At 36.2% G+C, this 11,821-nt stretch overlaps 1 long non-coding RNA gene across 1 annotated transcript; it reads left to right on the top strand.

The window, feature by feature from the left end:
• Positions 1 to 9,237: 9,237 nt before the first annotated feature.
• LOC141482639 (uncharacterized) lies at positions 9,238 to 9,768 on the top strand. Its single transcript, XR_012465632.1, has 3 exons — positions 9,238 to 9,433; positions 9,579 to 9,629; positions 9,686 to 9,768. It is a non-coding gene; the product is annotated as an uncharacterized lncRNA (long non-coding RNA).
• Positions 9,769 to 11,821: the final 2,053 nt, after the last annotated feature.

Genomic DNA, 11,821 nt, shown 5'->3' with positions numbered 1-11,821 from the left:
TCATAATCATAATCATAATCATAATCATAATCATAATCATAATCATAATCATAATCATAATCATAATCATAATCATGACACGAATGGTCAATGTATCGGGGAATTCGGTGGAATCCTTATTGAAATTTACTGATTTTTTTCTGGTGAGATTTCCATACTTGTTTATAAAAAGATACGAACAATAACCCATTGGAATTTTTTTCATCATTTCCTTAGCTTTTCTTCCCATAATTTAGTTTCTTTGCTTCTTCACTGGATTGTTCCGCTGGATTTGTGCTTGTGTTTGTTCCTGTTTCTTTTGGTTATCCAGTCATTCTATACAACGCTGCATCAAATCTCTTTACCATTTATTTATTCTCGTTTAGAGTTGGAACAAAATCTGTATCTCAAATAACATGGAATAAATAGCCCCGAAACAATTAAATGTTACTGGCATTTTTGGTGTACCCTGTAGTTACAGAAACTATTTTGACCGTACTGATGACCAACACTTTTTCTTATTTGGAATCGACATATTTTTCAATTCCTTGACGGAAAATGAATAATAAAGAAATTTTCACTGCAGGTCACGAATTCTAGAAGCAAATATCCACTTCAACAGAAAAGCTTTGAACAATCATTCATACTTTCATCATAAACTATTTTTAGGAAGAGCTGAATTTGAGAGTCGATATTTTCTTCTGACACATTTACGACTACTTTGAACCTCTCAATTAAATTCTGAATTATGCATATAATAATTAGTAAGTTTCTAGTACGTTGCATATAATTTACAATGGAAAACATCACAGAAATTTAGTTTTGGCTCGTTGAACTACACATAGTGACATTACACGTGTTTTGAGACATCATAAGGTTGTTGTAAATTTTCCTGGTTCATGAAACTACGTTAGAATTTTCGGAAATAACTTATAATGTACCGAATGATTTATAGTGAGAGTTTGCACTGAATGTTTGATAAACAGTCCAACATAACGTTTTGTAATATTTCCACTGAATGCTTTGTTAGCGATATATGTAATTTATTTTGAATGCGTTCTTAATATTCCCGAATTTTTCACAGTCTCAAAGTTGTTCTAGTACCATTGACCATTAAAATCCGCATAGTATGGATTTTGTCATCACTAGCTTCATTAGAAATCTGACATTGGCATCAATTCCTGCTACGATCGTAATGGTGCTTCAAATTTCGCATAAAACACTTCACCTGCATAAAATAATTTTGATTTTCACCTTTCCTTTTGTGGATTGCTCCACTGTTGCAAGATGATACTCAAACTATATAAAACTGATTTGTTTTTGACAATGCTCTGAATCTGAACTCATTTTCTTCAAGCCAGTTCCATACAAAATGTATGTTTTCTTCAAGATCCAAAAAGAGGTTGTGAGATGGATGTGATACAATTTGGAAAAAAAATCTAATAGGCAAATGGCATTCTATTCACGCCTTTCTTATGTTTATATGCAAGATTTGTCCACAAATTAAGGTGAATTTTAATTTTTCTCAAAAAATGTTTATTAGTTTATCAATTTCTACATTGTGTCCTCCAAAAATGTCCTCAAGGCAGTTCTGACATACACTTTCTGTATTTCTTTGAGCTCTTTTAGAGATTTGGTTTCTATCTGTATTTTATATCGGTATAAGAGGATGTCTCCTGAGCTATATCAACTCCTACATGGAAAATAGGAAACTGATTGTAAAATGTAATGAATTTCAATCGGACATGCATGACGTAACTCTCGGGGTTCCACAAGGCTCTATTTTAGGTCCACTACTGTTTTTAATGCATATTAATGATTTAACATATCATATTCAGTATGGTGTCACCAATTTGTATGCTAACGATACCACTGTTACTGTGTCGGGTGTTAATGAGGAGGAACTTTACCTTTGACACCACGCTTATACTTGACGGAGTATAAGCGTGGTGTCAAAGAAATAAACTTATTTTAAACCATGAGAAAACGGTTTTTATGAATTTTAACCTAAGGAGATCATCAACACCCGGCTGTAATTTTGTTTTATCCGAAACAACTAAGTTCCTTGGCACCTTTAGAGACAGCAAGTTAACATGGGAACCATATATTGACCACATCTGCCAAACAGGGTCTTTTGAGTGTATACCATGCTTTAGCTCATCCACATATTTCATTGAATATATTAACCTGGGGACGATCGAGTCATTTACAGCGCGTCTTTGTTGCTGTAAAGAAATTTTTATTAATCATAATATTTTTACGGTACCTAGTATTTACATCTATAAATGTCTGGTGTACGCGAAAATTAATATACTTTTTTTCAATACCTCTGTTCCTTTGCCTATCAAAGAAATGAAGTTATCTTCATTTTAAAATGAAATAAAAAAAATATTTGATACTGAACGCTTTTTATAGTATAGATGAATTAATAAGTAGAAATGAATGACCTGTCTTATTGAAAATAGAAGGAATGAGGAATCTAAATTATTTCTTCATTGTGTAAACTTTTTGTGCAGTGTAAATATTTTGTGTTGTCCCTTTTTTGTGAATTTCACAATATTTTTATGTGTAAGAATGTGATGATTCACTTTTCATTCTGTCTTTTCATCATTTATTTCCTTACATGATTCTATTGTATTTAATTGACGTGCCAAATGTACAATATTGTATGAAATATTGGTAAATAAATATTCTATTCTATTATATCTCCGAATGTAGCCCGCAAAATTTGAGCAATCATCTTACTTTTTGAATAAACCTCGTATTCATGGAAAAAAATTTAAACTTGGCAAATTATGTCACTGCATTTTTTTTTCATTTTTCATCAGTAACGAAGCAAAAATGGATGCCACAGTGAAACTTCGAATATAGCTATAAACAAAAAATTCTACGACTTTTCTCACTGGTCAACTTGTATATTTTTATACTTTTCATTGACTTATTAGAGATAGAAACATATTTTCATCCCCCTGTAACCCACCGCAGATTAATTCAGCCCCAAGCACACTTGTTATTTCGTTCTACAAAGGGTACACGGAGAACAAGACAACCCGAATGGTAGTGGAGTTAGAAGGGTTGAATTCAACATTACCCACGACTACATATAGCAACTAGCTGGATGATGAGAATTACTTGCATACATGCATATGTATTGTACGTATTATTCTCAATCCTAACTGGAATAAACGTGTCTGATGTTCAACACGATGTTTTAGTAAAATGTTCGTAATGTAATGCATTTTGCTCAGAACGGTTGAAAGGAAAACTTTGTAGGTTTAACATGGGCTTGAATGTTATTTCAAGGTGAAAGAATTCTATAATTAGGAACTCTGAACTATTGTAGAGGATGTTAGTTAGATAGTAACTACCTGGTAAGTGCTCAGCGATGAATTTTGAAACAAAAATATAAAGAGCATTCATTTGAAAATATCATTTTTAGGGAGATGACCATAAACTCCCACAAGCATTCAAAAAGCAGCGATGCCTATGCCAGAATAGTGATAGTTTTTTAAAATTAAGGTATTCCTAAAGAAGTTGTTAAATAGGAGACGATAAACTATTTTCTAATGAGAAAATGATACTTGAAAATTATAAAATGGCGACTGAGCGCTTTCAAAATATGTTTGTAGTTTTTCCTGAATACGTCGTTCCGGAACTTTACTACTTTGACGTTTGAAAAGTGACATTTTCATCATTTCAAACCCAACTAAAAACACGAATGTTGCTGTCCAACAAATGAATCAGTCAAGGAACAATTGTTTATTTATTTTTCTATTCTTCTATATCGTCACCTGCTTCTCATTCTGCGTTTCAAATATTCTATTGTTTGGCATTCAGTGGCGTAGATTTTTCACTTCAGGTGTCGCCAAAGGAAAAAATCTGGAGTGTGAGATCCGGAGATCTTGGTGGCCATTCTGTACTTTCCCTGCGATATATCCACTGCACAGAAGAGTTTGTATCGGCAAAATCGCTAACCATGTGATTGGAAATGGGAAGGTGCACCGTTCTGATGGAATATGATTTCATGATTCTGTTAGTCCATTGGAATTTTCCTTATTTGAGGTTCAGTTTGAGTTTTTAAAGTTTCTGTGAAAATCTTCTTCGAAGTTCCTTCCAGTAGAGTACAAAACCTTCTTGATGTCAATGCCAAGTAAACATTTTTAGCACAGTAACTATAATTTTACTGTTAACAATATCATATGGACTGAAAAGTCCCGGGTCTAAGAAAGAAAACGCGTTTTTTTGTTTCAAATTGACTTTATTCATCAACAATAATTTCAGCGCCGCCCTAACATTCAATACCACTTCTGTAGAACGATTTACCTTTTGCCACGAAACAGGTCTCAGTCTCAAAGGCCCTTTATTGAGGTCTGCGAACAGCTAGTAGTCGATGGGAGTCAAATCTGGCAAATACGGTGGATGTGGGCCTAATTCAAAGTTTATTTCATGTAGTTTTGTCATTGTTCTCATTGATTTGTGACACGGTGCCTTATCTGGATGAAAGAAACAATTTTATTTGCCGTATGCGGTCATTTATTTGCAATCGATTCAAATGCTTCAATAATGCTACCTAATATTCACTGTCGATGGTATTCTCCTTCTGAAGATAGTCGATAAATGTAATCTTCACCAGTGGTATTTTTCCTGATGCATTTAAGCTATGAAAAGTTATCCCTTTGAAAACGAAGACATTTTCCTTGTTAACAATTATCCTCCCATTTCAATAATATCTATTTTCAGCAAAATAATTGAGAAGATTATTTAACAATGCATATTTCCTAAATCATGACGTCAGGGGAGTATCTCTATCCCTCATAAAATCATATTTATCGAATAGATATCAAGCAGTCAGTCGAATTCAAAACTCGTTGAACACGGTGTTTTCCAAGGATCACTATTGGGACCACTTCTATTCATAATTTACTCATGCATTCATATGAATCTGTTTTTTTTTGCCGATGATACTACATTTATTTACTCTGACGAAAGTTCCATTGAACTATCTAGAATATCAAAGGAAGTCGATGAGAAGGTAGAAAGTTGGTTCGTGTTAAATTGACTCAAACTGAATACAGATAAAACGCACGCACAGTTACAGTTTTCAGCCAGCTCTGCCGCTACATCAAGTGCAAACAGTGTTAAATTACTTGGGTTAGTTGCTGAAAGTACTCTCACTTAAACCTTCCATATTGACCAATTGAGTAAAAATTATCTAGAACTGTTTTTTTATTGCGTCAGTTGAGAAATATAACTAGTTTCGATACACTGAAAATAACATATTTCTTCCTCATCAATTCTCACAGTAGCTATGGGCCTGTAAAAATTTCTAAACAGCAGAAAAAAGCTCTCAGAATAATTATCAACTCTGGTTATAGGGATCAATGCCTACCTCTGTTTTTGAAATTGAGAATAATGCCGTTACCCACATTATTTTTGAACAACGTTCTCATAGAAATTCATAAAAAATCAACTTCATTGATTAAGCAATCAGACCTTCATGACTATGAAACCAGACATTGCAACAAATTTTAGACAAACCGCTATCGTTTGAGTAAATTACAAAAAAACACACTGCATTTCAACCTCTACAACTATCTACCCGATAGTTTCAAAATTCAAAAAAATAAAATAAAAAATTATCTTTTATAATGTCAATATTAAATAAATATTACTTAGAATCATCAAGACGTTTTTGTCTTTGGTCAACAGTGAACTCGCACGGCATCCACTATGAACAGATCTTTCTCATTGTCAAATTTTCATGCGATATGATACTTTTATAATGTCAGCTAACTCACGAAACTCCACTTTCCGATAATTCAAAACGATTTTGTGGATTTTTTATTTTTTCTGAAGTTACTGCCTCATTTGGACGACCACTGCATTTTAAATTATTGGTGTCTCTACGACCAAGTTTGAAGTCAGCAAAACAACGTTTGATTGTTTTTTCTGATCGAGCGAAGTCCTTATAATACTTTTCAAGCTATTGCTTCGCTCAAACGACATTTTTCCAATAAAGAAACAGTGTGAAATTGAAACACGAAATTGGTTTCAATCCACCGTTTTGAAAATAACAAAAGTAATAATAATAATAATATCGTTTATTACGCATAAAAATACATTTATACATAAGAGGAAAAGAGTTAGCCAAAGACTATCTTCCAAACTTCCCAAAAATCATAAAGTAAGTATAAGAAGATAATTATAAACATACTTATTTAGTATCATAACAATAATACAGAAGAGAAAAAATAATACATCATCTGGTTGCTAGTAACTCTTAATTTTCTCAACATTATTTTGGTCAATTTAACAATTTCATTGCATGAATATTATGATTTGAAAGAGGTGAAATTTCATTCATATAGAAAGGGGCTATATAAGAAAAACATCCTTGAAATTTGGCAGTAAGGTGTTTGGGTATGTTGAATGAGTTAATTCTCAAATTGACCATATGTATGTCAGAATGCCTGCTTAGTACTACTCTGTACCTCATATTCAGCTCCTTCATTTTTAACAAATATGGGGTGACATGTTCACCATATGGTATACAGCATACGAATCGCACGCAGGCATTTTGTATACGTTGTAACTTCTGTTTGTTATTTTGCGGCAAAAAATTGTAATACACCGAACAACAATACTCGATATGGGATAAATAAGAGTTTCAACTAACCTGAGTTTCATTTCTTCTGATACTGATACTTGAATTTATATAGCGATTTGAGTTTGAAGAATGATACTTTGAAAATGTTTGTCACATGTTCGTGAAAAGACAAAGACAAACTATGGTTACGCCAAGATTTTTAGCACTGTCTACCCAGTCAATGTCTGCGTTATCGAGAGTGAGCCTAAAGTTACACTGAGTTTCTACTATTTGTCTTTGAGACCCTATGCATAAGGCCAAAGTTTTATTTGGATTGATTTTGAGTCCATGATTCTCCGAGTATAGGAATGTTTGGTGCAAATCTGTGTTTATATTGGCCACGCAACTTTCTGTATCGGTGTTATGAGAAGACAAATATAGCTGTATATCATCTGTGTATAGATGTACTTGACAATATGGTAAAAAAGTGGGGTAATCAAAAATAAACACTGAAAAAACCAAGGGTCCTAAAATACTTCCCTGCGGTACACCTGAGATTGTTTCTTTTAGGGATGACCATGAATAATCATCCAGTTTAACCCTCTGTGATCGGCCTATGAGATAGCTGGCCATCCATTTAAGAGAAATGTTATCGAATCCTATAAACTTGAGCTTGCTGATGAGTAAATCGAAATTAACTAAATCGAAAGCTTTATCTTGATCAAGCAGTACTGAAATGGTGACTTTTGATTGATCTCTGAATCCACAAGATCGTCGATGCGGTGCTAGCCCACCGAGAGTTTTCTGCCCATAACTGAACTGTTATTGATCAAATAAGAAATTTATTATTGTTTCCCGAAGAAACTTATAATACTATTTAGTTCACACTACCAAACGTTATGAAGTAACTTCTGATAAACTCATCTCCCTCCAACCTTCAACATTTCGAGTTACACCCTGTTTCATTATCTTCTCAAAATAATAACCCTCCGAAACGTAACCTAAACGATTCTGAGGACTGGTCCAATTTAAATCGATCTTAATAGCCTAATTGTTCAAACAGCTATCTACAACACAGCTTATTGCTGTCCATCAATTTAATACCAGTATAGTTGACGTGTGACCATCCGTCCCATAATGAGGGTTCCTGGCGCCACTGTCGGCACAAAAACAAAGATATCGGTGATATTTCGAGATTCAGATCTCTCGCCAGATAAAACCGAAACACGAAAAGCACATCGGACGGCCAGAGGTATAAGGTGTCCAGGGCGGACAAAAAATTGTCCGCTGCAAAAAAAGGATTGTAGTGTGGTATGAGACGCGGAGGGAGATTTACGAGAGGCCGCTTCTTCTAATGGGTGGCGCGCCCAGATAATTACGTCAGCACCTCGGCGGTACATTCAAAGTCTCGAATAAATAAGAGAAACTCGAAATTTTTCAGTGGTCGGACGAGAAAGCTTTGGGTTCATCACTGTCCATTCAGAGTCAATCTCAGATCAACGTCGAACACGTAGACAGCAAAGAATATAACTGGAAGACAGTAAATTATACAAATCAAACATTGGTCAATGAATGAACAGACAGACAGAGTCTCATATGTTTATTTCCAGTTAACGTACATATCCAATACTAGGAATACCCGTGGATAACACAGTTCCGCAGTACAACTTTCAAAAAGATTTCAAAATCATCATACCAAGTAGAGAGGACTGGCAAAACTGGTAAAAGCGGAAAACAACTTGGTATACAGATGACTCAAAGACTCAAGAAGGTGTAAGAGGGGAAATAAACAAGCAGAAGATCACAAATAAAACCATTGCCATTTTCTCCGACAGTCCGGCGGAAATTTAGGCGCTCAGCTCGTTTCAAGTTTACTCAATACTGGTGCCAAGCTGTGTGAGCACACTCAGAAGCTGAGTACCCAAAATAGGATCACTCTAGCTTAGGTACCCGGGCATGAGGGTCACATGGCAACAAGCAGGCCGATTTTCTAGCCCGTGAAGGCGCATCCAAGGCTATAATCGGCTCAGAACCCTTCTGCGGGCAGTCGCATCGACCTCTTGGGTCATTAGTGACTTGTAGAGATCATGTGAAATATTGATATTCTTGAGGAAAGCTGATGAATTATTAATATCACATTCATCTCCAAATATGTCCTTCATTGATGATGGGAAGCCATAATTTTGCACGCAGTTGGTCAGAATATGTTTCACACTTTGAAGACTATCACACGATTAACATACTAGGGGTTTTTCGCCAGATAGTAGATATCTATGGGTGAGACGAGTGTGGCCTAGACGAAGACCAGATAAAGTGACTTGGACTTTTCGTTCGTTGGGTGTGTTGTTCCAAGAAGATATTCACTGTTTCATCTCGTGAAGTTTTCATGACCAACTGTTCCATTGGGATTGCCAACTTTTGATGAACGTTTACTTGTGAATATATTTCAGGTCCTTTGAACGACAAGTGACATTTATTTGTTAGCGTGTCAGTAATAATTTCTTTCGCTGATTGGTCAGTTCTTTCATTTCAACTATGCCAATGTGTGAAGGGACTCACAACTCTGATGAACTGATTATCATGATGAATGTTTCCTCCGAAGTTTCCCATTACATGCGTTCAATTCAAAACTGTGGTGTTTTTTTTGCCGAATTCAAATCATATAATACTTTTTGTATCCTATAATAGTGACCATCAATGAATACTCAGGTTTTGTCTACTATGAAGCCTCAAAAACAAACTGTTTTCACTACAAATTCTATGATCAGAGAGATTATCTATAGAGACTAAAAATAGGGAAGACTCAAAAACAAATTTAATAGAAAAATATCTCATTTTTTGCAGAAGTTCCAACGGCTAAACCAACTGGTGAGCAATTTTTCATTATTATCAATATCTTTAACAAATAATTAATACTTGAAAACAAGTAATATGTGATGTTCTCCATTATGTTCATTAGCACATATTCAAATCGTTCTACAACGTGTTTCTATTGTAATATAATTCATTTCAGTGCCAACTTCTACTACAACGGTAACGACTCCAAAAACTACCACAACTACCGGTGAGTATGACATAATTACTCATTTTCAACTCATTATATCTCAAATATGTTGACAGTCAATCCACATCCAGATCAGGATTGTCCGGTAACTGGATCGAAACAAATCGTGTATCCTGCAGACTGCAGCAAATATTATCAAGTTCATAGAAAAACCATCGCCCATATTCACTTAAGACCTGCTAAACCATAACCATGAGGTTGTAAAGGTAGTGTAAATATAGAAATCCCACAGAAGGATATACTTGTGCGTAGTTCTAACAAATATAATGTCAAAAATGGAAAAAATTAAATCGTATAACTAAGTTAATAAAATGTAAGGCGTATCAGAAGTATTAGACTAAATTATATCATCAAACTCTCTGTATCGAATTCAAGTTCCATAAAACTACAAAACCTACGTTCGTCCAATCATGGAGTATGCAGGTCCAGTGTGGTGTCCTGTTCTGGTGAGCGATGGGGACTTGTTGGAAAATGTACAGCCACACGTATGGCTTTTGATGAAGTGCGTCCAACCTATCCCGAAAGACTGAGGATGGCACAACTGCTAGCTTTTGACCAACGTCGACTCCGTGGGGACCTCATCATATCTTTCCGTATAGCTAAGTATAACTATGCTAATCTGAAAGAGTTTTTTGTTTTCAACAATGACTCGCCATTACGCGAGTCATTGGTCACATATTCCTGGGTGGTCACACATTCAAATTAAACAAGGAAAAATTCGCAGCGAGGCAGAGACAATATTTTTTAGTGAATCGTATTGTCGAAACATGGAATAACTTACCCAACGATGTTATGAATTCCGACTCAGCGAACAGTTTCAAAAACAAAATAGACATATGCTCATTTGCTTAATCGGCTCTATGCATATATTAATTATTTTTCTTTTCTTTTTGCATGCATTGTATTAACTTGTTGATATCCTTCGTTTTCAGGCTTACATAGGACTTTGTCCTCAGCCTTTATTTATATGTAATAATAATAATAATAATAATCGGTTCTTGTGCATGTCACTGTGTTAGTAAACATCCTTCATATCAACGAACTGGTGTATCTGAAGCCTTGGCAAGCCCAAGACTCAGGTTCTCAGTTCATTTTCAAGTGAATTGTTACTCCTGATATTCTTTATATGATATGGGACGGGATTATATAATCGAGGAGCTAGATATGAGTGAGATCTTTAAAAGATATTTTTCCTTCAATTCGGAATTTATGAATTATTTTTCTGTCGAGATAATTCATGATCATTAATATGTTGTCGCACTCTCATGGGTTGGGCTACCTATCGGGAGTGTCTCCAGGTGGCGGATGAGGGAAAGGCCAGGGGACTGGAGGCCCTGTCCGGGAAGCTAATGTGGCCTTAGGGAAACGTGGTCGCCAGACTCCTGGTCAGTGGCAGAAATAAGTAGTGTGAGGGGAACTAAAACTCCCCAGCAGCCTTTGCAAAACATGCCACCATGGACCAACCTACCCAAGCTAAGGTGTTAAGAATCGTGCCGACAGCTGAATGGCCGCAGGGTGATATGCGGTTCCCTTGGGAAACTGGGCGAAACTTCATTGTTATCAGCCTACCTCTGGTAATGCGGGGCTCTACCAGAGGTGACCAACTCTTCCCTCGTTAATCGTGGGAACACACATGAATGGAACAAACACAAAAACAGACACAACAAAAACCAAGCACGAGGCAGGATAGAAGTGCTCACCTCAATCTGAGGTGGTGGCTGGGGATGAACAGAAATGTCCAGTCCAATCTACCGCTTGAAATGAGGCTGAACATAGCAAATCACCTGGTGATATAATACAAAGGCCAAGGGGTAAGCACATTTGCGGCGCCGAGGTCAAAAAGAGAAAGATAGCGAAGGAAGCAGGAGTGACAGAAACTATAAGTGCACCGTCCTCTTCCCCCACTCCACCTCCAACAGCAAGGACACTTCCTGCGGCGAGCGCCAAGAGCTTTTCCTTGAATAAAGGCAAGGAACCGGATGCCCCTGCGGAGGAGTTTCCTCACTTGCGCACCTCCGCGAAGGGAACCCCAAGAAGGTTGAAGAAGCCGTGCAACAACCGTAATGTCGCTGCACTTTCCAAAACTTTCGGGCATGCCACCGTGAGACACCTCAAGCTTGCTAAAGAGAGTGTGTATTGGACGAGTTTTGGCCTACACCTGCCAATATAAAGGAGATGTCTCCCAGTGATCT

The sequence above is a fragment of the Leptinotarsa decemlineata genome, unplaced genomic scaffold, assembly GCF_025532065.1.
Source record: "Leptinotarsa decemlineata unplaced genomic scaffold, Ldec_3_MD MMD2_tig00001719_RagTag_RagTag, whole genome shotgun sequence".
NCBI classification, from domain to species: domain Eukaryota; kingdom Metazoa; phylum Arthropoda; class Insecta; order Coleoptera; family Chrysomelidae; genus Leptinotarsa; species Leptinotarsa decemlineata.
Note: the sequence above shows the minus strand (reverse complement) of the source record. Positions and strands in the feature narration are given on the sequence as shown.